The sequence below is a fragment of the Clavelina lepadiformis genome, chromosome 9, assembly GCF_947623445.1.
Source record: "Clavelina lepadiformis chromosome 9, kaClaLepa1.1, whole genome shotgun sequence".
NCBI lineage: Eukaryota > Metazoa > Chordata > Ascidiacea > Aplousobranchia > Clavelinidae > Clavelina > Clavelina lepadiformis.
Genome location: NC_135248.1, coordinates 8396751 through 8423701, shown reverse-complemented (window position 1 = coordinate 8423701; position 26951 = coordinate 8396751).

The window sequence follows — 26951 nt, the reverse complement described above, 5'->3', positions numbered from 1 at the left end:
TATGGTGCCAAATGTGCAATTCACATTGCAAAAAGTTCTAACGGGTCTCAAAATGTTTATTAGAGTCTAATAAGTAAATAATAAAAGTATAACAGTTAACCAATAAAAGGTTTGTCTGTTATCGTTAAAAGAAATTAACTAAAAAATTTGCACTATACATTAGTTATATAGGTCCTAAAAAGTGCCTTGTGAACTATATGGTGCCAAATGTGCAATTCACATTGCAAAAAGTTCTAACGGGTCTCAAAATGTTTATTAGAGTCTAATAAGTAAATAATAAAAGTATAACAGTTAACCAATAAAAGGTTTGTCTGTTATCGTTAAAAGAACTTAACTAAAAAATTTGCACTATACATTAGTTATATAGGTCCTAAAAAGTGCCTTGTGAACTATATGGTGCCAAATGTGCAATTCACATTGCAAAAAGTTCTAACGGGTCTCAAAATGTTTATTAGAGTCTAATAAGTAAATAATAAAAGTATAACAGTTAACCAATAAAAGGTTTGTCTGTTATCGTTAAAAGAACTTAACTAAAAAATTTGCACTATACATTAGTTATATAGGTCCTAAAAAGTGCCTTGTGAACTATATGGTGCCAAATGTGCAATTCACATTGCAAAAAGTTCTAACGGCTTTCAAAATGTTTATTAGAGTCTAATAAGTAAATAATAAAAGTATACCAGTTAACCAATAAAAGGTTTGTTTGTTATCGTTAAAAGAACTTACCTAAAAAATTTGCACTATACATTAGTTATATAGGTCCTAAAAAGTGCCTTGTGAACTATATGGTGCCAAATGTGCAATTCACATTGCAAAAAGTTCTAACGGGTCTCAAAATGTTTATTAGAGTCTAATAAGTAAATAATAAAAGTATAACAGTTAACCAATAAAAGGTTTGTCTGTTATCGTTAAAAGAAATTAACTAAAAAATTTGCACTATACATTAGTTATATAGGTCCTAAAAAGTGCCTTGTGAACTATATGGTGCCAAATGTGCAATTCACATTGCAAAAAGTTCTAACGGCTCTCAAAATGTTTATTAGAGTCTAATAAGTAAATAATAAAAGTATAACAGTTAACCAATAAAAGGTTTGTCTGTTATCGTTAAAGGAACTTAACTAAAACATCTGCACTATACATTAGTTATATAGGTCCTAAAAAGTGCCTTGTGAACTATATGGTGCCAAATGTGCAATTCACATTGCAAAAAGTTCTAACGGGTCTCAAAATGTTTATTAGAGTCTAATAAGTAAATAATAAAAGTATAACAGTTAACCAATAAAAGGTTTGTCTGTTATCGTTAAAAGAACTTAACTAAAAAATTTGCACTATACATTAGTTATATAGGTCCTAAAAATTGCCTTGTGAACTATATGGTGCCAAATGTGCAATTCACATTGCAAAAAGTTCTAGCGGGTCTCAAAATGTTTATTAGAGTCTAATAAGTAAATAATAAAAGTATAACAGTTAACCAATAAAAGGTTTGTCTGTTATCGTAAAAGAACTTAACTAAAAAATTTGCACTATACATTAGTTATATAGGTTCTGAAAAGTGCCTTGTGAACTATATGGTGCCAAATGTGCAATTCACATTGAAAAAAGTTCTAACGGGTCTCAAAATGTTTATTAGAGTCTAATAAGTAAATAATAAAAGTATAACAGTTAACCAATAAAAGGTTTGTCTGTTATCGTTAAAAGAACTTAACTAAAAAATGTGCACTATACATTAGTTATATAGGTCCTAAAAAGTGCCTTGTGAACTATATGGTGCCAAATGTGCAATTCACATTGCAAAAAGTTCTAACGGCTTTCAAAATGTTTATTAGAGTCTAATAAGTAAATAATAAAAGTATACCAGTTAACCAATAAAAGGTTTGTTTGTTATCGTTAAAAGAACTTAACTAAAAAATTTGCACTATACATTAGTTATATAGGTCCTAAAAAGTGCCTTGTGAACTATATGGTGCCAAATGTGCAATTCACATTGCAAAAAGTTCTAACGGCTCTCAAAATGTTTATTAGAGTCTAATAAGTAAATAATAAAAGTATAACAGTTAACCAATAAAAGGTTTGTCTGTTATCGTTAAAAGAAATTAACTAAAAAATTTGCACTATACATTAGTTATATAGGTCCTAAAAAGTGCCTTGTGAACTATATGGTGCCAAATGTGCAATTCACATTGCAAAAAGTTCTAACGGGTCTCAAAATGTTTATTAGAGTCTAATAAGTAAATAATAAAAGTATAACAGTTAACCAATAAAAGGTTTGTCTGTTATCGTTAAAAGAACTTAACTAAAAAATTTGCACTATACATTAGTTATATAGGTCCTAAAAAGTGCCTTGTGAACTATATGGTGCCAAATGTGCAATTCACATTGCAAAAAGTTCTAACGGCTCTCAAAATGTTTATTAGAGTCTAATAAGTAAATAATAAAAGTATAACAGTTAACCAATAAAAGGTTTGTCTGTTATCGTTAAAAGAACTTAACTAAATAATTTGCACTATACATTAGTTATATAGGTCCTAAAAAGTGCCTTGTGAACTATATGATGCCAAATGTGCAATTCACATTGCAAAAAGTTCTAACGGGTCTCAAAATGTTTATTAGAGTCTAATAAGTAAATAATAAAAGTATAACAGTTAACCAATAAAAGTTTTGTCTGTTATCGTTAAAAGAACTTAACTAAAAAATTTGCACTATACATTAGTTATATAGGTCCTAAAAAGTGCCTTGTGAACTATATGATGCCAAATGTGCAATTCACATTGCAAAAAGTTCTAACGGGTCTCAAAATGTTTATTAGAGTCTAATAAGTAACTAATAAAAGTATAACAGTTAACCAATAAAAGTTTTGTCTGTTATCGATAAAAGAACTTAACCAAAATGTTTGCACTATACATTAGTTATATAGGTCCTAAAAAGTGCCTTGTGAACTATATGGTGCCAAATGTGCAATTCACATTGCAAAAAGTTCTAACGGGTCTCAAAATGTTTATTAGAGTCTAATAAGTAAATAATAAAAGTATAACAGTTAACCAATAAAAGGTTTGTCTGTTATCGTTAAAAGAACTTAACTAAAAAATTTGCACTATACATTAGTTATATAGGTCCTAAAAAGTGCCTTGTGAACTATATGGTGCCAAATGTGCAATTCACATTGCAAAAAGTTCTAACGGGTCTCAAAATGTTTATTAGAGTCTAATAAGTAAATAATAAAAGTATAACAGTTAACCAATAAAAGTTTTGTCTGTTATCGATAAAAGAACTTAACTAAAAAATTTGCACTATACATTAGTTATATAGGTCCTAAAAAGTGCCTTGTGAACTATATGGTGCCAAATGTGCAATTCACATTGCAAAAAGTTCTAACGGGTCTCAAAATGTTTATTAGAGTCTAATAAGTAAATAATAAAAGTATAACAGTTAACTAATAAAAGGTTTGTCTGTTATCGTTAAAAGAACTTAACTAAAAAATTTGCACTATACATTAGTTATATAGGTCCTAAAAAGTGCCTTGTGATCTATATGGTGCCAAATGTGCAATTCACATTGCAAAAAGTTCTAACGGGTCTCAAAATGTTTATTAGAGTCTAATAAGTAAATAATAAAAGTATAACAGTTAACCAATAAAAGGTTTGTCTGTTATCGTTAAAAGAACTTAACTAAAAAATTTGCACTTTGCATTAGTTATATAGGTCCTAAAAAGTGCCTTGTGAACTATATGGTGCCAAATGTGCAATTCACATTGCAAAAAGTTCTAACGGCTCTCAAAATGTTTATTAGAGTCTAATAAGTAAATAATAAAAGTATAACAGTTAACCAATAAAAGGTTTGTCTGTTATCGTTAAAGGAACTTAACTAAAAAATTTGCTCTATACATTAGTTATATAGGTCCTAAAAAGTGCCTTGTGAACTATATGGTGCCAAATGTGCAATTCACATTGCAAAAAGTTCTAACGGCTCTCAAAATGTTTATTAGAGTCTAATAAGTAAATAATAAAAGTATAACAGTTAACCAATAAAAGGTTTGTCTGTTATCGTTAAAAGAACTTAACTAAAAAATTTGCACTATACATTAGTTATATATGTCGTATAAATTGCCTTGTGAACTATATGGTGCCAAATGTGCAATTCACATTGCAAAAAGTTCTAGCGGGTCTCAAAATGTTTATTAGAGTCTAATAAGTAAATAATAAAAGTATAACAGTTAACCAATAAAAGGTTTGTCTGTTATCGTTAAAAGAACTTAACTAAATAATTTGCACTATACATTAGTTATATAGGTCCTAAAAAGTGCCTTGTGAACTATATGATGCCAAATGTGCAATTCACATTGCAAAAAGTTCTAACGGGTCTCAAAATGTTTATTAGAGTCTAATAAGTAAATAATAAAAGTATAACAGTTAACCAATAAAAGTTTTGTCTGTTATCGTTAAAAGAACTTAACTAAAAAATTTGCACTATACATTAGTTATATAGGTCCTAAAAAGTGCCTTGTGAACTATATGATGCCAAATGTGCAATTCACATTGCAAAAAGTTCTAACGGGTCTCAAAATGTTTATTAGAGTCTAATAAGTAAATAATAAAAGTATAACAGTTAACCAATAAAAGTTTTGTCTGTTATCGATAAAAGAACTTAACCAAAATCTTTGCACTATACATTAGTTATATAGGTCCTAAAAAGTGCCTTGTGAACTATATGGTGCCAAATGTGCAATTCACATTGCAAAAAGTTCTAACGGGTCTCAAAATGTTTATTAGAGTCTAATAAGTAAATAATAAAAGTATAACAGTTAACCAATAAAAGGTTTGTCTGTTATCGTTAAAAGAACTTAACTAAAAAATTTGCACTATACATTAGTTATATAGGTCCTAAAAAGTGCCTTGTGAACTATATGGTGCCAAATGTGCAATTCACATTGCAAAAAGTTCTAACGGGTCTCAAAATGTTTATTAGAGTCTAATAAGTAAATAATAAAAGTATAACAGTTAACCAATAAAAGTTTTGTCTGTTATCGTTAAAAGAACTTAACTAAAAAATTTGCACTATACATTAGTTATATAGGTCCTAAAAAGTGCCTTGTGAACTATATGGTGCCAAATGTGCAATTCACATTGCAAAAAGTTCTAACGGGTCTCAAAATGTTTATTAGAGTCTAATAAGTAAATAATAAAAGTATAACAGTTAACTAATAAAAGGTTTGTCTGTTATCGTTAAAAGAACTTAACTAAAAAATTTGCACTATACATTGGTTATATAGGTCCTAAAAAGTGCCTTCTGATCTATATGGTGCCAAATGTGCAATTCACATTGCAAAAAGTTCTAACGGGTCTCAAAATGTTTATTAGAGTCTAATAAGTAAATAATAAAAGTATAACAGTTAACCAATAAAAGGTTTGTCTGTTATCGTTAAAAGAACTTAACTAAAAAATTTGCACTATGCATTAGTTATATAGGTCCTAAAAAGTGCCTTGTGAACTATATGGTGCCAAATGTGCAATTCACATTGCAAAAAGTTCTAACGGCTCTCAAAATGTTTATTAGAGTCTAATAAGTAAATAATAAAAGTATAACAGTTAACCAATAAAAGGTTTGTCTGTTATCGTTAAAGGAACTCAACTAAAAAATTTGCTCTATACATTAGTTATATAGGTCCTAAAAAGTGCCTTGTGAACTATATGGTGCCAAATGTGCAATTCACATTGCAAAAAGTTCTAACGGCTCTCAAAATTTTTATTAGAGTCTAATAAGTAAATAATAAAAGTATAACAGTTAACCAATAAAAGGTTTGTCTGTTATCGTTAAAAGAACTTAACTAAAAAATTTGCACTATACATTAGTTATATATGTCCTAAAAATTGCCTTGTGAACTATATGGTGCCAAATGTGCAATTCACATTGCAAAAAGTTCTAGCGGGTCTCAAAATGTTTATTAGAGTCTAATAAGTAAATAATAAAAGTATAACAGTTAACCAATAAAAGGTTTGTCTGTTATCGTTAAAAGAACTTAACTAAAAAATTTGCACTTCACATTAGTTATATAGGTCCTAAAAAGTGCCTTGTGAACTATATGGTGCCAAATGTGCAATTCACATTGAAAAAAGTTCTAACGGGTCTCAAAATGTTTATTAGAGTCTAATAAGTAAATAATAAAAGTATAACAGTTAACCAATAAAAGGTTTGTCTGTTATCGTTAAAGGAACTTAACTAAAAAATGTGCACTATACATTAGTTATATAGGTCCTAAAAAGTGCCTTGTGAACTATATGGTGCCAAATGTGCAATTCACATTGCAAAAAGTTCTAACGGGTCTCAAAATGTTTATTAGAGTCTAATAAGTAAATAATAAAAGTATAACAGTTAACCAATAAAAGGTTTGTCTGTTATCGATAAAAGAACTTAACAAAAAAATTTGCACTATACATTAGTTATATAGGTCCTAAAAAGTGCCTTGTGAACTATATGGTGCCAAATGTGCAATTCACATTGCAAAAAGTTCTAACGGGTCTCAAAATGTTTATTAGAGTCTAATAAGTAAATAATAAAAGTATAACAGTTAACCAATAAAAGGTTTGTCTGTTATCGTTAAAAGAACTTAACTAAAACATTTGCACTATACATTAGTTATATAGGTCCTAAAAAGTGCCTTGTGAACTATATGGTGCCAAATGTGCAATTCACATTGCAAAAAGTTCTAACGGCTCTCAAAATGTTTATTAGAGTCTAATAAGTAAATAATAAAAGTATAACAGTTAACCAATAAAAGGTTTGTCTGTTATCGTTAAAGGAACTTAACCAAAAAATTTGCACTATACATTAGTTATATATGTCCTAAAAATTGCCTTGTGAACTATATGGTGCCAAATGTGCAATTCACATTGCAAAAAGTTCTAGCGGGTCTCAAAATGTTTATTAGAGTCTAATAAGTAAATAATAAAAGTATAACAGTTAACCAATAAAAGGTTTGTCTGTTATCGTTAAAAGAACTTAACTAAAAAATTTGCACTATACATTAGTTATATAGGTCCTAAAAAGTGCCTTGTGAACTATATGGTGCCAAATGTGCAATTCACATTGAAAAAAGTTCTAACGGCTCTCAAAATGTTTATTAGAGTCTAATAAGTAAATAATAAAAGTATAACAGTTAACCAATAAAAGGTTTGTCTGTTATCGTTAAAGGAACTTAACTAAAAAATGTGCACTATACATTAGTTATATAGGTCCTAAAAAGTGCCTTGTGAACTATATGGTGCCAAATGTGCAATTCACATTGCAAAAAGTTCTAACGGGTCTCAAAATGTTTATTAGAGTCTAATAAGTAAATAATAAAAGTATAACAGTTAACCAATAAAAGGTTTGTCTGTTATCGATAAAAGAACTTAACAAAAAAATTTGCACTATACATTAGTTATATAGGTCCTAAAAAGTGCCTTGTGAACTATATGCTGCCAAATGTGCAATTCACATTGCAAAAAGTTCTAACGGGTCTCAAAATGTTTATTAGAGTCTAATAAGTAAATAATAAAAGTATAACAGTTAACCAATAAAAGGTTTGTCTGTTATCGTTAAAAGAACTTAACTAAAACATTTGCACTATACATTAGTTATATAGGTCCTAAAAAGTGCCTTGTGAACTATATGGTGCCAAATGTGCAATTCACATTGCAAAAAGTTCTAACGGCTCTCAAAATGTTTATTAGAGTCTAATAAGTAAATAATAAAAGTATAACAGTTAACCAATAAAAGGTTTGTCTGTTATCGTTAAAAGAACTTAACTAAAAAATTTGCAATATACATTAGTTATATAGGTCCTAAAAAGTGCTTTGTGAACTATATGATGCCAAATGTGCAATTCACATTGCAAAAAGTTCTAACGGGTCTCAAAATGTTTATTAGAGTCTAATAAGTAAATAATAAAAGTATAACAGTTAACCAATAAAAGTTTTGTCTGTTATCGATAAAAGAACTTAACTAAAAAATTTGCACTATACATTAGTTATATAGGTCCTAAAAAGTGCCTTGTGAACTATATGGTGCCAAATGTGCAATTCACATTGCAAAAAGTTCTAACGGGTCTCAAAATGTTTATTAGAGTCTAATAAGTAAATAATAAAAGTATAACAGTTAACTAATAAAAGGTTTGTCTGTTATCGTTAAAAGAACTTAACTAAAAAATTTGCACTATACATTAGTTATATAGGTCCTAAAAAGTGCCTTGTGATCTATATGGTGCCAAATGTGCAATTCACATTGCAAAAAGTTCTAACGGGTCTCAAAATGTTTATTAGAGTCTAATAAGTAAATAATAAAAGTATAACAGTTAACCAATAAAAGGTTTGTCTGTTATCGTTAAAAGAACTTAACTAAAAAATTTGCACTATACATTAGTTATATAGGTCCTAAAAAGTGCCTTGTGAACTATATGGTGCCAAATGTGCAATTCACATTGCAAAAAGTTCTAACGGGTCTCAAAATGTTTATTAGAGTCTAATAAGTAAATAATAAAAGTATAACAGTTAACCAATAAAAGGTTTGTCTGTTATCGTTAAAGGAACTTAACTAAAAAATTTGCTCTATACATTAGTTATATAGGTCCTAAAAAGTGCCTTGTGAACTATATGGTGCCAAATGTGCAATTCACATTGCAAAAAGTTCTAACGGCTCTCAAAATGTTTATTAGAGTCTAATAAGTAAATAATAAAAGTATAACAGTTAACCAATAAAAGGTTTGTCTGTTATCGTTAAAAGAACTTAACTAAAAAATTTGCACTATACATTAGTTATATATGTCCTAAAAATTGCCTTGTGAACTATATGGTGCCAAATGTGCAATTCACATTGAAAAAAGTTCTAGCGGGTCTCAAAATGTTTATTAGAGTCTAATAAGTAAATAATAAAAGTATAACAGTTAACCAATAAAAGGTTTGTCTGTTATCGTTAAAAGAACTTAACTAAAAAATTTGCACTTCACATTAGTTATATAGGTCCTAAAAAGTGCCTTGTGAACTATATGGTGCCAAATGTGCAATTCACATTGAAAAAAGTTCTAACGGGTCTCAAAATGTTTATTAGAGTCTAATAAGTAAATAATAAAAGTATAACAGTTAACCAATAAAAGGTTTGTCTGTTATCGTTAAAGGAACTTAACTAAAAAATGTGCACTATACATTAGTTATATAGGTCCTAAAAAGTGCCTTGTGAACTATATGGTGCCAAATGTGCAATTCACATTGCAAAAAGTTCTAACGGGTCTCAAAATGTTTATTAGAGTCTAATAAGTAAATAATAAAAGTATAACAGTTAACCAATAAAAGGTTTGTCTGTTATCGATAAAAGAACTTAACAAAAAAATTTGCACTATACATTAGTTATATAGGTCCTAAAAAGTGCCTTGTGAACTATATGCTGCCAAATGTGCAATTCACATTGCAAAAAGTTCTAACGGGTCTCAAAATGTTTATTAGAGTCTAATAAGTAAATAATAAAAGTATAACAGTTAACCAATAAAAGGTTTGTCTGTTATCGTTAAAAGAACTTAACTAAAACATTTGCACTATACATTAGTTATATAGGTCCTAAAAAGTGCCTTGTGAACTATATGGTGCCAAATGTGCAATTCACATTGCAAAAAGTTCTAACGGCTCTCAAAATGTTTATTAGAGTCTAATAAGTAAATAATAAAAGTATAACAGTTAACCAATAAAAGGTTTGTCTGTTATCGTTAAAGGAACTTAACTAAAAAATTTGCACTATACATTAGTTATATAGGTCCTAAAAAGTGCCTTGTGATCTATATGGTGCCAAATGTGCAATTCACATTGCAAAAAGTTCTAACGGGTCTCAAAATGTTTATTAGAGTCTAATAAGTAAATAATAAAAGTATAACAGTTAACCAATAAAAGGTTTGTCTGTTATCGTTAAAAGAACTTAACTAAAAAATTTGCACTATACATTAGTTATATATGTCCTAAAAATTGCCTTGTGAACTATATGGTGCCAAATGTGCAATTCACATTGCAAAAAGTTCTAGCGGGTCTCAAAATGTTTATTAGAGTCTAATAAGTAAATAATAAAAGTATAACAGTTAACCAATAAAAGGTTTGTCTGTTATCGTTAAAAGAACTTAACTAAAAAATTTGCACTTCACATTAGTTATATAGGTCCTAAAAAGTGCCTTGTGAACTATATGGTGCCAAATGTGCAATTCACATTGAAAAAAGTTCTAACGGGTCTCAAAATGTTTATTAGAGTCTAATAAGTAAATAATAAAAGTATAACAGTTAACCAATAAAAGGTTTGTCTGTTATCGTTAAAGGAACTTAACTAAAAAATGTGCACTATACATTAGTTATATAGGTCCTAAAAAGTGCCTTGTGAACTATATGGTGCCAAATGTGCAATTCACATTGCAAAAAGTTCTAACGGGTCTCAAAATGTTTATTAGAGTCTAATAAGTAAATAATAAAAGTATAACAGTTAACCAATAAAAGGTTTGTCTGTTATCGATAAAAGAACTTAACTAAAAAATTTGCACTATACATTAGTTATATAGGTCCTAAAAAGTGCCTTGTGAACTATATGCTGCCAAATGTGCAATTCACATTGCAAAAAGTTCTAACGGGTCTCAAAATGTTTATTAGAGTCTAATAAGTAAATAATAAAAGTATAACAGTTAACCAATAAAAGGTTTGTCTGTAATCGTTAAAAGAACTTAACTAAAACATTTGCACTATACATTAGTTATATAGGTCCTAAAAAGTGCCTTGTGAACTATATGGTGCCAAATGTGCAATTCACATTGCAAAAAGTTCTAACGGGTCTCAAAATGTTTATTAGAGTCTAATAAGTAAATAATAAAAGTATAACAGTTAACCAATAAAAGGTTTGTCTGTTATCGATAAAAGAACTTAACAAAAAAATTTGCACTATACATTAGTTATATAGGTCCTAAAAAGTGCCTTGTGAACTATATGCTGCCAAATGTGCAATTCACATTGCAAAAAGTTCTAACGGGTCTCAAAATGTTTATTAGAGTCTAATAAGTAAATAATAAAAGTATAACAGTTAACCAATAAAAGGTTTGTCTGTAATCGTTAAAAGAACTTAACTAAAAAATTTGCACTATACATTAGTTATATAGGTCCTAAAAAGTGCCTTGTGATCTATATGGTGCCAAATGTGCAATTCACATTGCAAAAAGTTCTAACGGGTCTCAAAATGTTTATTAGAGTCTAATAAGTAAATAATAAAAGTATAACAGTTAACCAATAAAAGGTTTGTCTGTTATCGTTAAAAGAACTTAACTAAAAAATTTGCACTATACATTAGTTATATATGTCCTAAAAATTGCCTTGTGAACTATATGGTGCCAAATGTGCAATTCACATTGCAAAAAGTTCTAGCGGGTCTCAAAATGTTTATTAGAGTCTAATAAGTAAATAATAAAAGTATAACAGTTAACCAATAAAAGGTTTGTCTGTTATCGTTAAAAGAACTTAACTAAAAAATTTGCACTTCACATTAGTTATATAGGTCCTAAAAAGTGCCTTGTGAACTATATGGTGCCAAATGTGCAATTCACATTGAAAAAAGTTCTAACGGGTCTCAAAATGTTTATTAGAGTCTAATAAGTAAATAATAAAAGTATAACAGTTAACCAATAAAAGGTTTGTCTGTTATCGTTAAAGGAACTTAACTAAAAAATGTGCACTATACATTAGTTATATAGGTCCTAAAAAGTGCCTTGTGAACTATATGGTGCCAAATGTGCAATTCACATTGCAAAAAGTTCTAACGGGTCTCAAAATGTTTATTAGAGTCTAATAAGTAAATAATAAAAGTATAACAGTTAACCAATAAAAGGTTTGTCTGTTATCGATAAAAGAACTTAACAAAAAAATTTGCACTATACATTAGTTATATAGGTCCTAAAAAGTGCCTTGTGAACTATATGCTGCCAAATGTGCAATTCACATTGCAAAAAGTTCTAACGGGCCTCAAAATGTTTATTAGAGTCTAATAAGTAAATAATAAAAGTATAACAGTTAACCAATAAAAGGTTTGTCTGTAATCGTTAAAATAACTTAACTAAAACATTTGCACTATACATTAGTTATATAGGTCCTAAAAAGTGCCTTGTGAACTATATGGTGCCAAATGTGCAATTCACATTGCAAAAAGTTCTAACGGCTCTCAAAATGTTTATTAGAGTCTAATAAGTAAATAATAAAAGTATAACAGTTAACCAATAAAAGGTTTGTCTGTTATCGTTAAAGGAACTTAACTAAAAAATTTGCTCTATACATTAGTTATATAGGTCCTAAAAAGTGCCTTGTGAACTATATGGTGCCAAATGTGCAATTCACATTGCAAAAAGTTCTAACGGGTCTCAAAATGTTTATTAGAGTCTAATAAGTAAATAATAAAAGTATAACAGTTAACCAATAAAAGGTTTGTCTGTTATCGTTAAAGGAACTTAACTAAAAAATTTGCTCTATACATTAGTTATATAGGTCCTAAAAAGTGCCTTGTGAACTATATGGTGCCAAATGTGCAATTCACATTGCAAAAAGTTCTAACGGGTCTCAAAATGTTTATTAGAGTCTAATAAGTAAATAATAAAAGTATAACAGTTAACCAATAAAAGGTTTGTCTGTTATCGTTAAAGGAACTTAACTAAAAAATTTGCACTATACATTAGTTATATAGGTCCTAAAAAGTGCCTTGTGAACTATATGGTGCCAAATGTGCAATTCACATTGCAAAAAGTTCTAACGGGTCTCAAAATGTTTATTAGAGTCTAATAAGTAAATAATAAAAGTATAACAGTTAACCAATAAAAGGTTTGTCTGTTATCGTTAAAGGAACTTAACTAAAAAATTTGCACTATACATTAGTTATATAGGTCCTAAAAAGTGCCTTGTGAACTATATGCTGCCAAATGTGCAATTCACATTGCAAAAAGTTCTAACGGGTCTCAAAATGTTTATTAGAGTCTAATAAGTAAATAATAAAAGTATAACAGTTAACCAATAAAAGGTTTGTCTGTTATCGTTAAAAGAACTTAACTAAAACATTTGCACTATACATTAGTTATATAGGTCCTAAAAAGTGCCTTGTGAACTATATGGTGCCAAATGTGCAATTCATATTGCAAAAAGTTCTAACGGGTCTCAAAATGTTTATTAGAGTCTAATAAGTAAATAATAAAAGTATAACAGTTAACCAATAAAAGGTTTGTCTGTTATCGTTAAAAGAACTTAACTAAAAAATTTGCACTATACATTAGTTATATAGGTCCTAAAAAGTGCCTTGTGATCTATATGGTGCCAAATGTGCAATTCACATTGCAAAAAGTTCTAACGGGTCTCAAAATGTTTATTAGAGTCTAATAAGTAAATAATAAAAGTATAACAGTTAACCAATAAAAGGTTTGTCTGTTATCGTTAAAAGAACTTAACTAAAAAATTTGCACTATGCATTAGTTATATAGGTCCTAAAAAGTGCCTTGTGAACTATATGGTGCCAAATGTGCAATTCACATTGCAAAAAGTTCTAACGGGTCTCAAAATGTTTATTAGAGACTAATAAGTAAATAATAAAAGTATAACAGTTAACCAATAAAAGGTTTGTCTGTTATCGTTAAAGGAACTTAACTAAAAAATTTGCTCTATACATTAGTTATATAGGTCCTAAAAAGTGCCTTGTGAACTATATGGTGCCAAATGTGCAATTCACATTGCAAAAAGTTCTAACGGCTCTCAAAATGTTTATTAGAGTCTAATAAGTAAATAATAAAAGTATAACAGTTAACCAATAAAAGGTTTGTCTGTTATCGTTAAAAGAACTTAACTAAAAAATTTGCACTATACATTAGTTATATATGTACTAAAAATTGCCTTGTGAACTATATGGTGCCAAATGTGCAATTCACATTGCAAAAAGTTCTAGCGGGTCTCAAAATGTTTATTAGAGTCTAATAAGTAAATAATAAAAGTATAACAGTTAACCAATAAAAGGTTTGTCTGTTATCGTTAAAAGAACTTAACTAAAAAATTTGCACTTCACATTAGTTATATAGGTCCTAAAAAGTGCCTTGTGAACTATATGGTGCCAAATGTGCAATTCACATTGAAAAAAGTTCTAACGGGTCTCAAAATGTTTATTAGAGTCTAATAAGTAAATAATAAAAGTATAACAGTTAACCAATAAAAGGTTTGTCTGTTATCGTTAAAGGAACTTAACTAAAAAATGTGCACTATACATTAGTTATATAGGTCCTAAAAAGTGCCTTGTGAACTATATGGTGCCAAATGTGCAATTCACATTGCAAAAAGTTCTAACGGGTCTCAAAATGTTTATTAGAGTCTAATAAGTAAATAATAAAAGTATAACAGTTAACTAATAAAAGGTTTGTCTGTTATCGTTAAAAGAACTTAACTAAAAAATTTGCACTATACATTAGTTATATAGGTCCTAAAAAGTGCCTTGTGATCTATATGGTGCCAAATGTGCAATTCACATTGCAAAAAGTTCTAACGGGTCTCAAAATGTTTATTAGAGTCTAATAAGTAAATAATAAAAGTATAACAGTTAACCAATAAAAGGTTTGTCTGTTATCGTTAAAAGAACTTAACTAAAAAATTTGCACTATACATTAGTTATATAGGTCCTAAAAAGTGCCTTGTGAACTATATGGTGCCAAATGTGCAATTCACATTGCAAAAAGTTCTAACGGGTCTCAAAATGTTTATTAGAGTCTAATAAGTAAATAATAAAAGTATAACAGTTAACCAATAAAAGGTTTGTCTGTTATCGTTAAAGGAACTTAACTAAAAAATTTGCTCTATACATTAGTTATATAGGTCCTAAAAAGTGCCTTGTGAACTATATGGTGCCAAATGTGCAATTCACATTGCAAAAAGTTCTAACGGGTCTCAAAATGTTTATTAGAGTCTAATAAGTAAATAATAAAAGTATAACAGTTAACCAATAAAAGGTTTGTCTGTTATCGTTAAAAGAACTTAACTAAAAAATTTGCACTATACATTAGTTATATATGTCCTAAAAATTGCCTTGTGAACTATATGGTGCCAAATGTGCAATTCACATTGAAAAAAGTTCTAGCGGGTCTCAAAATGTTTATTAGAGTCTAATAAGTAAATAATAAAAGTATAACAGTTAACCAATAAAAGGTTTGTCTGTTATCGTTAAAAGAACTTAACTAAAAAATTTGCACTTCACATTAGTTATATAGGTCCTAAAAAGTGCCTTGTGAACTATATGGTGCCAAATGTGCAATTCACATTGAAAAAAGTTCTAACGGGTCTCAAAATGTTTATTAGAGTCTAATAAGTAAATAATAAAAGTATAACAGTTAACCAATAAAAGGTTTGTCTGTTATCGTTAAAGGAACTTAACTAAAAAATGTGCACTATACATTAGTTATATAGGTCCTAAAAAGTGCCTTGTGAACTATATGGTGCCAAATGTGCAATTCACATTGCAAAAAGTTCTAACGGGTCTCAAAATGTTTATTAGAGTCTAATAAGTAAATAATAAAAGTATAACAGTTAACCAATAAAAGGTTTGTCTGTAATCGATAAAAGAACTTAACAAAAAAATTTGCACTATACATTAGTTATATAGGTCCTAAAAAGTGCCTTGTGAACTATATGCTGCCAAATGTGCAATTCACATTGCAAAAAGTTCTAACGGGTCTCAAAATTTTTATTAGAGTCTAATAAGTAAATAATAAAAGTATAACAGTTAACCAATAAAAGGTTTGTCTGTTATCGTTAAAAGAACTTAACTAAAACATTTGCACTATACATTAGTTATATAGGTCCTAAAAAGTGCCTTGTGAACTATATGGTGCCAAATGTGCAATTCACATTGCAAAAAGTTCTAACGGCTCTCAAAATGTTTATTAGAGTCTAATAAGTAAATAATAAAAGTATAACAGTTAACCAATAAAAGGTTTGTCTGTTATCGTTAAAGGAACTTAACTAAAAAATTTGCACTATACATTAGTTATATAGGTCCTAAAAAGTGCCTTGTGATCTATATGGTGCCAAATGTGCAATTCACATTGCAAAAAGTTCTAACGGGTCTCAAAATGTTTATTAGAGTCTAATAAGTAAATAATAAAAGTATAACAGTTAACCAATAAAAGGTTTGTCTGTTATCGTTAAAAGAACTTAACTAAAAAATTTGCACTATACATTAGTTATATATGTCCTAAAAATTGCCTTGTGAACTATATGGTGCCAAATGTGCAATTCACATTGCAAAAAGTTCTAGCGGGTCTCAAAATGTTTATTAGAGTCTAATAAGTAAATAATAAAAGTATAACAGTTAACCAATAAAAGGTTTGTCTGTTATCGTTAAAAGAACTTAACTAAAAAATTTGCACTTCACATTAGTTATATAGGTCCTAAAAAGTGCCTTGTGAACTATATGGTGCCAAATGTGCAATTCACATTGAAAAAAGTTCTAACGGGTCTCAAAATGTTTATTAGAGTCTAATAAGTAAATAATAAAAGTATAACAGTTAACCAATAAAAGGTTTGTCTGTTATCGTTAAAGGAACTTAACTAAAAAATGTGCACTATACATTAGTTATATAGGTCCTAAAAAGTGCCTTGTGAACTATATGGTGCCAAATGTGCAATTCACATTGCAAAAAGTTCTAACGGGTCTCAAAATGTTTATTAGAGTCTAATAAGTAAATAATAAAAGTATAACAGTTAACCAATAAAAGGTTTGTCTGTTATCGATAAAAGAACTTAACAAAAAAATTTGCACTATACATTAGTTATATAGGTCCTAAAAAGTGCCTTGTGAACTATATGCTGCCAAATGTGCAATTCACATTGCAAAAAGTTCTAACGGGTCTCAAAATGTTTATTAGAGTCTAATAAGTAAATAACAAAAGTATAACAGTTAACCAATAAAAGGTTTGTCTGTAATCGTTAAAAGAACTTAACTAAAAAATTTGCACTATACATTAGTTATATAGGTCCTAAAAAGTGCCTTGTGATCTATATGGTGCCAAATGTGCAATTCACATTGCAAAAAGTTCTAACGGGTCTCAAAATGTTTATTAGAGTCTAATAAGTAAATAATAAAAGTATAACAGTTAACCAATAAAAGGTTTGTCTGTTATCGTTAAAAGAACTTAACTAAAAAATTTGCACTATACATTAGTTATATATGTCCTAAAAATTGCCTTGTGAACTATATGGTGCCAAATGTGCAATTCACATTGCAAAAAGTTCTAGCGGGTCTCAAAATGTTTATTAGAGTCTAATAAGTAAATAATAAAAGTATAACAGTTAACCAATAAAAGGTTTGTCTGTTATCGTTAAAAGAACTTAACTAAAAAATTTGCACTTCACATTAGTTATATAGGTCCTAAAAAGTGCCTTGTGAACTATATGGTGCCAAATGTGCAATTCACATTGAAAAAAGTTCTAACGGGTCTCAAAATGTTTATTAGAGTCTAATAAGTAAATAATAAAAGTATAACAGTTAACCAATAAAAGGTTTGTCTGTTATCGTTAAAGGAACTTAACTAAAAAATGTGCACTATACATTAGTTATATAGGTCCTAAAAAGTGCCTTGTGAACTATATGGTGCCAAATGTGCAATTCACATTGCAAAAAGTTCTAACGGGTCTCAAAATGTTTATTAGAGTCTAATAAGTAAATAATAAAAGTATAACAGTTAACCAATAAAAGGTTTGTCTGTTATCGATAAAAGAACTTAACAAAAAAATTTGCACTATACATTAGTTATATAGGTCCTAAAAAGTGCCTTGTGAACTATATGCTGCCAAATGTGCAATTCACATTGCAAAAAGTTCTAACGGGTCTCAAAATGTTTATTAGAGTCTAATAAGTAAATAATAAAAGTATAACAGTTAACCAATAAAAGGTTTGTCTGTAATCGTTAAAAGAACTTAACTAAAACATTTGCACTATACATTAGTTATATAGGTCCTAAAAAGTGCCTTGTGAACTATATGGTGCCAAATGTGCAATTCACATTGCAAAAAGTTCTAACGGCTCTCAAAATGTTTATTAGAGTCTAATAAGTAAATAATAAAAGTATAACAGTTAACCAATAAAAGGTTTGTCTGTTATCGTTAAAGGAACTTAACTAAAAAATTTGCTCTATACATTAGTTATATAGGTCCTAAAAAGTGCCTTGTGAACTATATGGTGCCAAATGTGCAATTCACATTGCAAAAAGTTCTAACGGGTCTCAAAATGTTTATTAGAGTCTAATAAGTAAATAATAAAAGTATAACAGTTAACCAATAAAAGGTTTGTCTGTTATCGTTAAAGGAACTTAACTAAAAAATTTGCTCTATACATTAGTTATATAGGTCCTAAAAAGTGCCTTGTGAACTATATGGTGCCAAATGTGCAATTCACATTGCAAAAAGTTCTAACGGCTCTCAAAATGTTTATTAGAGTCTAATAAGTAAATAATAAAAGTATAACAGTTAACCAATAAAAGGTTTGTCTGTTATCGTTAAAAGAACTTAACTAAAAAATTTGCACTATACATTAGTTATATATGTCCTAAAAATTGCCTTGTGAACTATATGGTGCCAAATGTGCAATTCACATTGCAAAAAGTTCTAGCGGGTCTCAAAATGTTTATTAGAGTCTAATAAGTAAATAATAAAAGTATAACAGTTAACCAATAAAAGGTTTGTCTGTTATCGTTAAAAGAACTTAACTAAAAAATTTGCACTATACATTAGTTATATAGGTCCTAAAAAGTGCCTTGTGAACTATATGGTGCCAAATGTGCAATTCACATTGAAAAAAGTTCTAACGGGTCTCAAAATGTTTATTAGAGTCTAATAAGTAAATAATAAAAGTATAACAGTTAACCAATAAAAGGTTTGTCTGTTATCGTTAAAGGAACTTAACTAAAAAATTTGCACTATACATTAGTTATATAGGTCCTAAAAAGTGCCTTGTGAACTATATGCTGCCAAATGTGCAATTCACATTGCAAAAAGTTCTAACGGGTCTCAAAATGTTTATTAGAGTCTAATAAGTAAATAATAAAAGTATAACAGTTAACCAATAAAAGGTTTGTCTGTTATCGTTAAAAGAACTTAACTAAAACATTTGCACTATACATTAGTTATATAGGTCCTAAAAAGTGCCTTGTGAACTATATGGTGCCAAATGTGCAATTCATATTGCAAAAAGTTCTAACGGGTCTCAAAATGTTTATTAGAGTCTAATAAGTAAATAATAAAAGTATAACAGTTAACCAATAAAAGGTTTGTCTGTTATCGTTAAAAGAACTTAACTAAAAAATTTGCACTATACATTAGTTATATAGGTCCTAAAAAGTGCCTTGTGATCTATATGGTGCCAAATGTGCAATTCACATTGCAAAAAGTTCTAACGGGTCTCAAAATGTTTATTAGAGTCTAATAAGTAAATAATAAAAGTATAACAGTTAACCAATAAAAGGTTTGTCTGTTATCGTTAAAAGAACTTAACTAAAAAATTTGCACTATGCATTAGTTATATAGGTCCTAAAAAGTGCCTTGTGAACTATATGGTGCCAAATGTGCAATTCACATTGCAAAAAGTTCTAACGGGTCTCAAAATGTTTATTAGAGACTAATAAGTAAATAATAAAAGTATAACAGTTAACCAATAAAAGGTTTGTCTGTTATCGTTAAAGGAACTTAACTAAAAAATTTGCTCTATACATTAGTTATATAGGTCCTAAAAAGTGCCTTGTGAACTATATGGTGCCAAATGTGCAATTCACATTGCAAAAAGTTCTAGCGGGTCTCAAAATGTTTATTAGAGTCTAATAAGTAAATAATAAAAGTATAACAGTTAACCAATAAAAGGTTTGTCTGTTATCGTTAAAAGAACTTAACTAAAAAATTTGCACTTCACATTAGTTATATAGGTCCTAAAAAGTGCCTTGTGAACTATATGGTGCCAAATGTGCAATTCACATTGAAAAAAGTTCTAACGGGTCTCAAAATGTTTATTAGAGTCTAATAAGTAAATAATAAAAGTATAACAGTTAACCAATAAAAGGTTTGTCTGTTATCGTTAAAGGAACTTAACTAAAAAATGTGCACTATACATTAGTTATATAGGTCCTAAAAAGTGCCTTGTGAACTATATGGTGCCAAATGTGCAATTCACATTGCAAAAAGTTCTAACGGGTCTCAAAATGTTTATTAGAGTCTAATAAGTAAATAATAAAAGTATAACAGTTAACCAATAAAAGGTTTGTCTGTTATCGATAAAAGAACTTAACAAAAAAATTTGCACTATACATTAGTTATATAGGTCCTAAAAAGTGCCTTGTGAACTATATGCTGCCAAATGTGCAATTCACATTGCAAAAAGTTCTAACGGGTCTCAAAATGTTTATTAGAGTCTAATAAGTAAATAATAAAAGTATAACAGTTAACCAATAAAAGGTTTGTCTGTTATCGTTAAAAGAACTTAACTAAAACATTTGCACTATACATTAGTTATATAGGTCCTAAAAAGTGCCTTGTGAACTATATGGTGCCAAATGTGCAATTCACATTGAAAAAAGTTCTAACGGCTCTCAAAATGTTTATTAGAGTCTAATAAGTAAATAATAAAAGTATAACAGTTAACCAATAAAAGGTTTGTCTGTTATCGTTAAAAGAACTTAACTAAAACATTTGCACTATACATTAGTTATATAGGTCCTAAAAAGTGCCTTGTGAACTATATGGTGCCAAATGTGCAATTCACATTGCAAAAAGTTCTAACGGCTCTCAAAATGTTTATTAGAGTCTAATAAGTAAATAATAAAAGTATAACAGTTAACCAATAAAAGGTTTGTCTGTTATCGTTAAAGGAACTTAACTAAAAAATTTGCTCTATACATTAGTTATATAGGTCCTAAAAAGTGCCTTGTGAACTATATGGTGCCAAATGTGCAATTCACATTGCAAAAAGTTCTAACGGCTCTCAAAATGTTTATTAGAGTCTAATAAGTAAATAATAAAAGTATAACAGTTAACCAATAAAAGGTTTGTCTGTTATCGTTAAAAGAACTTAACTAAAAAATTTGCACTATACATTAGTTATATAGGTCCTAAAAAGTGCCTTGTGAACTATATGCTGCCAAATGTGCAATTCACATTGCAAAAAGTTCTAACGGGTCTCAAAATGTTTATTAGAGTCTAATAAGTAAATAATAAAAGTATAACAGTTAACCAATAAAAGGTTTGTCTGTTATCGATAAAAGAACTTAACAAAAAAATTTGCACTATACATTAGTTATATAGGTCCTAAAAAGTGCCTTGTGAACTATATGCTGCCAAATGTGCAATTCACATTGCAAAAAGTTCTAACGGGTCTCAAAATGTTTATTAGAGTCTAATAAGTAAATAATAAAAGTATAACAGTTAACCAATAAAAGGTTTGTCTGTAATCGTTAAAAGAACTTAACTAAAACATTTGCACTATACATTAGTTATATAGGTCCTAAAAAGTGCCTTGTGAACTATATGGTGCCAAATGTGCAATTCACATTGCAAAAAGTTCTAACGGCTCTCAAAATGTTTATTAGAGTCTAATAAGTAAATAATAAAAGTATAACAGTTAACCAATAAAAGGTTTGTCTGTTATCGTTAAAGGAACTTAACTAAAAAATTTGCTCTATACATTAGTTATATAGGTCCTAAAAAGTGCCTTGTGAACTATATGGTGCCAAATGTGCAATTCACATTGCAAAAAGTTCTAACGGGTCTCAAAATGTTTATTAGAGTCTAATAAGTAAATAATAAAAGTATAACAGTTAACCAATAAAAGGTTTGTCTGTTATCGTTAAAGGAACTTAACTAAAAAATTTGCTCTATACATTAGTTATATAGGTCCTAAAAAGTGCCTTGTGAACTATATGGTGCCAAATGTGCAATTCACATTGCAAAAAGTTCTAACGGCTCTCAAAATGTTTATTAGAGTCTAATAAGTAAATAATAAAAGTATAACAGTTAACCAATAAAAGGTTTGTCTGTTATCGTTAAAAGAACTTAACTAAAAAATTTGCACTATACATTAGTTATATATGTCCTAAAAATTGCCTTGTGAACTATATGGTGCCAAATGTGCAATTCACATTGCAAAAAGTTCTAGCGGGTCTCAAAATGTTTATTAGAGTCTAATAAGTAAATAATAAAAGTATAACAGTTAACCAATAAAAGGTTTGTCTGTTATCGTTAAAAGAACTTAACTAAAAAATTTGCACTATACATTAGTTATATAGGTCCTAAAAAGTGCCTTGTGAACTATATGGTGCCAAATGTGCAATTCACATTGAAAAAAGTTCTAACGGGTCTCAAAATGTTTATTAGAGTCTAATAAGTAAATAATAAAAGTATAACAGTTAACCAATAAAAGGTTTGTCTGTTATCGTTAAAGGAACTTAACTAAAAAATTTGCACTATACATTAGTTATATATGTCCTAAAAAGTGCCTTGTGAACTATATGGTGCCAAATGTGCAATTCACATGGCAAAAAGTTCTAACGGGTCTCAAAATGTTTATTAGAGTCTAATAAGTAAATAATAAAAGTATAACAGTTAACCAATAAAAGGTTTGTCTGTTATCGTTAAAAGAACTTAACTAAAACATTTGCACTATACATTAGTTATATAGGTCCTAAAAAGTGCCTTGTGAACTATATGGTGCCAAATGTGCAATTCATATTGCAAAAAGTTCTAACGGGTCTCAAAATGTTTATTAGAGTCTAATAAGTAAATAATAAAAGTATAACAGTTAACCAATAAAAGGTTTGTCTGTTATCGTTAAAAGAACTTAACTAAAAAATTTGCACTATACATTAGTTACATAGGTCCTAAAAAGTGCCTTGTGATCTATATGGTGCCAAATGTGCAATTCACATTGCAAAAAGTTCTAACGGGTCTCAAAATGTTTATTAGAGTCTAATAAGTAAATAATAAAAGTATAACAGTTAACCAATAAAAGGTTTGTCTGTTATCGTTAAAAGAACTTAACTAAAAAATTTGCACTATGCATTAGTTATATAGGTCCTAAAAAGTGCCTTGTGAACTATATGGTGCCAAATGTGCAATTCACATTGCAAAAAGTTCTAACGGGTCTCAAAATGTTTATTAGAGACTAATAAGTAAATAATAAAAGTATAACAGTTAACCAATAAAAGGTTTGTCTGTTATCGTTAAAGGAACTTAACTAAAAAAATTGCTCTATACATTAGTTATATAGGTCCTAAAAAGTGCCTTGTGAACTATATGGTGCCAAATGTGCAATTCACATTGCAAAAAGTTCTAGCGGGTCTCAAAATGTTTATTAGAGTCTAATAAGTAAATAATAAAAGTATAACAGTTAACCAATAAAAGGTTTGTCTGTTATCGTTAAAAGAACTTAACTAAAAAATTTGCACTTCACATTAGTTATATAGGTCCTAAAAAGTGCCTTGTGAACTATATGGTGCCAAATGTGCAATTCACATTGAAAAAAGTTCTAACGGGTCTCAAAATGTTTATTAGAGTCTAATAAGTAAATAATAAAAGTATAACAGTTAACCAATAAAAGGTTTGTCTGTTATCGTTAAAGGAACTTAACTAAAAAATGTGCACTATACATTAGTTATATAGGTCCTAAAAAGTGCCTTGTGAACTATATGGTGCCAAATGTGCAATTCACATTGCAAAAAGTTCTAACGGGTCTCAAAATGTTTATTAGAGTCTAATAAGTAAATAATAAAAGTATAACAGTTAACCAATAAAAGGTTTGTCTGTTATCGATAAAAGAACTTAACAAAAAAATTTGCACTATACATTAGTTATATAGGTCCTAAAAAGTGCCTTGTGAACTATATGCTGCCAAATGTGCAATTCACATTGCAAAAAGTTCTAACGGGTCTCAAAATGTTTATTAGAGTCTAATAAGTAAATAATAAAAGTATAACAGTTAACCAATAAAAGGTTTGTCTGTTATCGTTAAAAGAACTTAACTAAAACATTTGCACTATACATTAGTTATATAGGTCCTAAAAAGTGCCTTGTGAACTATATGGTGCCAAATGTGCAATTCACATTGAAAAAAGTTCTAACGGCTCTCAAAATGTTTATTAGAGTCTAATAAGTAAATAATAAAAGTATAACAGTTAACCAATAAAAGGTTTGTCTGTTATCGTTAAAAGAACTTAACTAAAACATTTGCACTATACATTAGTTATATAGGTCCTAAAAAGTGCCTTGTGAACTATATGGTGCCAAATGTGCAATTCACATTGCAAAAAGTTCTAACGGCTCTCAAAATGTTTATTAGAGTCTAATAAGTAAATAATAAAAGTATAACAGTTAACCAATAAAAGGTTTGTCTGTTATCGTTAAAGGAACTTAACTAAAAAATTTGCTCTATACATTAGTTATATAGGTCCTAAAAAGTGCCTTGTGAACTATATGGTGCCAAATGTGCAATTCACATTGCAAAAAGTTCTAACGGCTCTCAAAATGTTTATTAGAGTCTAATAAGTAAATAATAAAAGTATAACAGTTAACCAATAAAAGGTTTGTCTGTTATCGTTAAAAGAACTTAACTAAAAAATTTGCACTATACATTAGTTATATATGTCCTAAAAATTGCCTTGTGAACTATATGGTGCCAAATGTGCAATTCACATTGCAAAAAGTTCTAGCGGGTCTCAAAATGTTTATTAGAGTCTAATAAGTAAATAATAAAAGTATAACAGTTAACCAATAAAAGGTTTGTCTGTTATCGTTAAAAGAACTTAACTAAAAAATTTGCACTATACATTAGTTATATAGGTCCTAAAAAGTGCCTTGTGAACTATATGGTGCCAAATGTGCAATTCACATTGAAAAAAGTTCTAACGGCTCTCAAAATGTTTATTAGAGTCTAATAAGTAAATAATAAAAGTATAACAGTTAACCAATAAAAGGTTTGTCTGTTATCGTTAAAGGAACTTAACTAAAAAATGTGCACTATACATTAGTTATATAGGTCCTAAAAAGTGCCTTGTGAACTATATGGTGCCAAATGTGCAATTCACATTGCAAAAAGTTCTAACGGGTCTCAAAATGTTTATTAGAGTCTAATAAGTAAATAATAAAAGTATAACAGTTAACCAATAAAAGGTTTGTCTGTTATCGATAAAAGAACTTAACAAAAAAATTTGCACTATACATTAGTTATATAGGTCCTAAAAAGTGCCTTGTGAACTATATGCTGCCAAATGTGCAATTCACATTGCAAAAAGTTCTAACGGGTCTCAAAATGTTTATTAGAGTCTAATAAGTAAATAATAAAAGTATAACAGTTAACCAATAAAAGGTTTGTCTGTTATCGTTAAAAGAACTTAACTAAAACATTTGCACTATACATTAGTTATATAGGTCCTAAAAAGTGCCTTGTGAACTATATGGTGCCAAATGTGCAATTCACATTGCAAAAAGTTCTAACGGCTCTCAAAATGTTTATTAGAGTCTAATAAGTAAATAATAAAAGTATAACAGTTAACCAATAAAAGGTTTGTCTGTTATCGTTAAAGGAACTTAACTAAAAAATTTGCAATATACATTAGTTATATAGGTCCTAAAAAGTGCCTTGTGAACTATATGATGCCAAATGTGCAATTCACATTGCAAAAAGTTCTAACGGGTCTCAAAATGTTTATTAGAGTCTAATAAGTAAATAATAAAAGTATAACAGTTAACCAATAAAAGTTTTGTCTGTTATCGATAAAAGAACTTAACCAAAATGTTTGCACTATACATTAGTTATATAGGTCCTAAAAAGTGCCTTGTGAACTATATGGTGCCAAATGTGCAATTCACATTGCAAAAAGTTCTAACGGGTCTCAAAATGTTTATTAGAGTCTAATAAGTAAATAATAAAAGTATAACAGTTAACCAATAAAAGGTTTGTCTGTTATCGTTAAAAGAACTTAACTAAAAAATTTGCACTATACATTAGTTATATAGGTCCTAAAAAGTGCCTTGTGAACTATATGGTGCCAAATGTGCAATTCACATTGCAAAAAGTTCTAACGGGTCTCAAAATGTTTATTAGAGTCTAATAAGTAAATAATAAAAGTATAACAGTTAACCAATAAAAGTTTTGTCTGTTATCGATAAAAGAACTTAACTAAAAAATTTGCACTATACATTAGTTATATAGGTCCTAAAAAGTGCCTTGTGAACTATATGGTGCCAAATGTGCAATTCACATTGCAAAAAGTTCTAACGGGTCTCAAAATGTTTATTAGAGTCTAATAAGTAAATAATAAAAGTATAACAGTTAACTAATAAAAGGTTTGTCTGTTATCGTTAAAAGAACTTAACCAAAAAATTTGCACTATACATTAGTTATATAGGTCCTAAAAAGTGCCTTGTGATCTATATGGTGCCAAATGTGCAATTCACATTGCAAAAAGTTCTAACGGGTCTCAAAATGTTTATTAGAGTCTAATAAGTAAATAATAAAAGTATAACAGTTAACCAATAAAAGGTTTGTCTGTTATCGTTAAAGGAACTTAACTAAAAAATTTGCACTATGCATTAGTTATATAGGTCCTAAAAAGTGCCTTGTGAACTATATGGTGCCAAATGTGCAATTCACATTGCAAAAAGTTCTAACGGGTCTCAAAATGTTTATTAGAGTCTAATAAGTAAATAATAAAAGTATAACAGTTAACCAATAAAAGGTTTGTCTGTTATCGTTAAAGGAACTTAACTAAAAAATTTGCTCTATACATTAGTTATATAGGTCCTAAAAAGTGCCTTGTGAACTATATGGTGCCAAATGTGCAATTCACATTGCAAAAAGTTCTAACGGCTCTCAAAATGTTTATTAGAGTCTAATAAGTAAATAATAAAAGTATAACAGTTAAC